The sequence below is a fragment of the Dermacentor variabilis genome, chromosome 3 (assembly GCF_050947875.1).
Source record: "Dermacentor variabilis isolate Ectoservices chromosome 3, ASM5094787v1, whole genome shotgun sequence".
In the NCBI taxonomy this organism is placed as follows: domain Eukaryota; kingdom Metazoa; phylum Arthropoda; class Arachnida; order Ixodida; family Ixodidae; genus Dermacentor; species Dermacentor variabilis.
The window spans coordinates 47,235,462-47,241,016 of record NC_134570.1 but is presented as its reverse complement, the minus strand read 5'-3'; positions in this window follow the sequence as shown (position 1 = coordinate 47,241,016).

The window sequence follows — 5,555 nt, the reverse complement described above, 5'->3', positions numbered from 1 at the left end:
CTTAAACAATTTAGCACATTTGGGTAATGCCTATAGAGGGTCTCAAAACTAGATTCACAGTTCCACCAAGCGGCCTAAAATATTAGACTGCTCTGACTACAATTGGTTTCCAGACAGGCAACAGCAGCAATTAACGCCTGATGCACCGGTCGAAGGCCTTGTTCGTGGACTTTCTGGAGCAGCGTTTCTGCGAACTGTTTTCTTACGCTTGTTAGTTCCAGACGAACTGTTTCCCCTTGGCGAAACTTAGGATAATACCTTGCTTTTGCTTATAGGAACAAGAGACCTAGGGGTACGAACTTTCTTGAGCAGCTGACAATTACAAATTTTGCTCATCTTGAGTAGACTTCTTTTTTTAGTAGATGTACAAAGGAGATATGGGTGCTTAAAGGTGGCGCTGACCACGCCTCTTCGCTGACATAAGTATGCGCAAAACGATGAGGACGCTAGAAGCAAAGACGAATATGGAAGATGTCAGCACCGCTAGGCCATCGTGAGTTCAATTATTTCAATACATTTTCTGACATTTGGAGCGATGTTGCTTAAGAAAGACGTCGAAATGCGGTAGGCTTAGCTTACGGTGAGTTTTTTGTTCAATGGAGCGTAATGTAATCTCTCTTTAGCGAAGCACAATTAACTGCAACCAGAGTAGGCGCTGTCGAAATCCACGACTTCATTGCGAGCCGGTACCGAAACATCAGGGTGGTGTTGACACCCCTATTACATTTGTGTGTTTCTTCAGGTATACCAAGCGCCCTTTAACGCTATCGGTGGCCGTTTTGCTAAGGCAGAAATTTGCAGAAACAGATTTTATTAATAGAGGTAATCTTAGTATTATTCTTTAGTGTCCATTTAAAGACCAACTGCACCAAAAGTTCACTTTGGCTAAATTGGTAAAAAATTAGTACATACCAGTAGCAATCATGGCAAAGCTGCAGAGCTGGTAATTGTCCAGATATATTATATTACCGCCCTTTAAAGGCTAACTACAATGAAAGTAAACCTCTTAATTGGTTATAAATGAGTATACTATAGAGAGTGAGGGAGATGAATGAGATGCGAAAGGCAGGGAGGTTAGCCAGTAGATATCGAGTTTGCTGCCCTGTACTGGGGAAGGGGTAAGGGGAAACAGAAAGATAAAGAAAAATGCACACAGATTGAAAGAAAGGGAGATTAAAGAAAACACACACGCTCTCTTTCGCACATACACACACACGAAGGAACGCAGAAGTGTCAAAGTCGTTCAAACAGGTCGCTTGACCGGAGAAACTCTAGCAGTGCCTTCATCGCCTTCTGGTGTGAAGGCCGCATCAGCCGGCACTCTATACACTACTGAAGAAATCATGGCAAAACCACAGTACTGGTAATCTTATAACTTTCGTATTAGCTGTCTCTAAACAAGACCTAAGCAGACGACGCGCGCCCCTGTTTGTCACGCAATTCACGTAATTTCCGCACCTCACTTTCGAGACTTTTCAGCTTTCAAGGAAATCCATGGGTGGGCTTAATCTCGGAGGACAGGCTGAAGAGCCGCACGTTTTGAGCCAAGCGTCACTTCCAGCAAACGCTAGTAGCGGCGTTATCTTTTTATTTTTTCCCACTTTTAGCCTCGAAAACATCAACTTCCGCGATCGTTTCGTGGCGCCATGACTCCTATCTCAAGCGTAAAATGTTGCACACGAAAGCTGCTCCATGTAGACACTATCTAACGCTAGGCTTTTTACGTGAACCAAAATTTCGTTGCAGTCGGCCTATAAGGCGTGTTGCCGTTGTAAACAGTTTTCTTTCAATTTAGTCGTCTGCCAACCTGCCTGCCTCCCGGCCACAGCCCACCACGACCACGTGACATTAGACTGAGCGTCACTGTGTGCACCTGAGTAAACAAGAAAAAATACATGATTGGCCAGCTCTTATACAGCGACTATAAGCCCTTTAGGTCAAATGTATGCATCTGTGCCACCTTCTCACTAGCCCCGCCCCCACCCCCCTACTTCCTACTCTTAGCAGAAAATCGAAAAGAACGTAAGTCAGAAACAAAAAAAAGATGCTACAGGTATGTAGAAAATATATAAAAGCACACATTAGAGAAAGTAAAGTGGGTCCACAATTTTTCCAAGTTGAGTCATTGCCAAGTGATAGATCGGGTGTCGGAAACAGCGTTCAATCGTTGGCAACATTTAAGCACATTCCCGAAGTAACAAGGCGTCATTAATGAGGCGACAACGTCGCAAGCGTCCTTGAAAAATGAAAGCTTGATGACATGGTGTGTGCGCGCGGTCTTATACAGAGATAAACAGATTACGATAATATTGTGACGCCTGCGATCGTTCAACACGTGGCCTCATCTAAACTACGCAATAACGAATGCGAGCATTTTTTTTACTTCTCAGTTTACACTGTCTAATACCTACATGCGCCGTAGCTTATGTCAGCGAGGGCACTATAAGTGAAAACAGAGTTCATGAAGGCTTCCAAAAGTGATGATACAATCATGCATTTTGAAAGCGAGTGATGTATAACTCGGTTTCAAAGGGGATGACCTTATCGTCGCTCTAGGATAGCACATGCCGCCCAGCTCGTGCTTATCTTCCTCTTGTGCCGTGATCGTTAAATACATGTAAAACTATTCTGACTGATCCGCCGCCCGGTGGCGTCTCCAACAAGTGACGCACGTTGCAATAAATTGCAACGTGCGTTGCAACGCACGTTGCGTGCAGCGGTGGCGTAGAGGTAGAACACCCGCCTCGCGTGCAAGAGGTCCGTGGTTCGAATCCCGGTGCCGTGCAAGCTTCCACTGGATTTAAAAGAAAAATCCGCGTGTTGATGAAATTGCATAAACAGGCCTGGAGTGTGGCCTGATCTCGGTGACCAGAACCGGTAACGCACTCACTGACCAGAGCAGGATTGGCCACCCTGGTGCAGTACAACCTCCTATATGAACACAACAATCATGGGCTGGGGTGCATTTGGCAGGCATTCTCAGATCATGAACAGCAGGTTGCCATTATCCCTCAAGAGAAAAGTTTATAACAGCTGTGTCTTACCAGTACTCACGTACGGGGCAGAAACCTGGAGGCTTACGAAAAGGGCTCTACTTAAATTGAGGACGACGCAACGAGCTATGGAAAGAAGAATGATAGGTGTATCGTTAAGGGATAAGAAAAGGGCAGATTGGGTGAGGGAACAAACGCGAGTTAATGATATCTAAGTTGAAATCAAGAAAAAGAAATGGGCACGTAACGAGGAGGGAAGTTAACCGATGGTCACTAAGAGTTACGGAATGGATTCCACGGGAAGGGAAGCGTAGCAGAGGGCGGCAGAAAGTTAGGTGGGCGGATGAGATTAAGAAGTTTGCAGGGACAACATGGCCACGATTAGTACATGACCAGGGTAGTTTGAGAATTATGGGAGAGGCCTTTGCCCTGCAGTGGGCGTAACCGGGCTGATGATGATGATGAAGAAGAAACAACACCATACTTGCACAGAACAATAGCGTTAGTGTCTACGACATTTGTAAGCATGGTCGATCATCCAGCTTGAGAATGACGGGTTAGTGCATGGACTTGCCTCAACTTTGTCCTTCTGGCTTCAAACGGCTTTCTTAAAGTGATCAATTTGCAAATTCAGTAAGTATGGCTACATAAACTTATTATTTTGCACTAATGAAGCATGATCACAGGAACCTGCTGCCTTCGTGCGCAGAGGTAAAGCACGATTTTTAAAAAGTTTAGAAAAACCAAAGCGTAATACGAATTCCACAGAACCCAAATCATGGCTGTCGTCGACCGAAATGCGATTAGCATTCAAGCAATGTAGCGACAAAACGTATTGCCACCGCCGAAATGCCTCGTGTATGAGGCGTGTAGACCGGGTCATCCTTTCTCCCGCTTCCCTCTGGACACGCTGCGCCATGTAGCCGAACCGCCGAGAAGTCCACACATGGGCTCTGAGATACCTGGCACGCCGGTGCGTGCGAAAGCAGAGAATTATTCCCTTGCGGGCCGCATACCCCGTGACAAATATAGCAATTGCATTTGTGGCTGAGCTCACAAAAGCGTCAGGCTGCTTTGCTTGAGAAACACGTGTGACGTAGGTTCGATGACACCCATAACGGAAGCAATTTTGAAGGATGTCGTCTTTTATATAGAAGATGACGGGGAAACGATTAGACGCTCAGACGGTCGCAGAGCAAGAACTGCACGAAGTATCTCAAGAATGCTAATCGTATTAACAACATCATGAGTACGTTCGTTTGAAGCCGCAAACGTAAAACTTAGAACAAGAGGTAGAATATATTGGGTGTACGTTGCACGTGTCCAAATTCATTGATTGCGATAGTAATTGGACCGTCGCGGCATCAGTGTTCCCTCTGGTAATATTCGGAGGAATCTCCCGGAGGAAACAAAAACACGTGGTAGACATTAACCCATGCGGTAACAATGCTAGGCGTGATTTATGCGTAAAGCGCGCCTCTGGAAAGAGCACTCGCCGATGCGCTGCGTTATGGTGGGCAGAACGTACGCATGAGAAAAAAATAGTTTCAGCCACCAGACGCATATGTTTCCCACAGATAAACTCCGGGCTCAATACACAGCCGAAGGCAGTGTAGGACAGGGATGCAGCCTAGAGCCATAAAGGCGAACCACGATTTCTCGAAATGCGATGTTCCGAGTAGTTACCCTCACTGCAATATAACTGTACCCGTCCTCTTGTAGTACACAACTCCTGCTCAAGCGAACCTCGATACATGTTTCACGACAGGCATCAGCAGACGTCTCTGCCGTCTCGACGTCATTTCGTACTTATAGGCGACCGCAGATTAGGCGTGAAAACGGAGCGGTTCCAGAGCGGTCGGCTCTGTTATACTGTTTTGCCAGTTTCATTTTTGTGATTCTCAACGAAGCTCTTCCTTTCAGATGCGTTCATGCTTCAAGCTTTCCCTTCCTCTAAGTGCCTTCGTTTGGGCAGTCTATGCGCTTGACAGCTCTTTGTGGTTGCCAAAAAGCCGTGCTAGAATAAGTGCCTGAAATCAAGCGACCACTTCCCGTTTCCGTTCTCCGTACATACTTTACAGTCCACAACACTTCCTTCTTTAAACTTTTCAGCTTTCACTGACTGCATAAACTCTGCCTGAGGGAGACTTGCAAATATGGAACGCCATTATAAACCACATCACGAAGCATTTCGTGGTTGCTACAGCACATGAAAGAACAATCAGCGGAGTTTTTTGTAAATGAGAGGTGCCTGTGTGCTACGCGCACGCCTCGCAAATAATGAACTGAACCATTACTCCGCGGGGTGGCTTGGCTCACTGTCATTTGACTTGCCCTCGTGCATTAGAAATGCGGAGATACAATGGAAATATACAAATGCGAAGATACGGCTTAATAAAGGGCCAAAAAGGTGTCACTGGAATTAAAAATTGGAGGACGCTTAAGCTTCGCCTTCAAGAGTGGAACGCGACAGCGTTCCCGTCGACCCGCCAAGGGGTGTAAGACAATGGGCTACGGCGCAGCGACTACGCGCCCCGCATCGGACGCGGTGAGCGTCGAGCA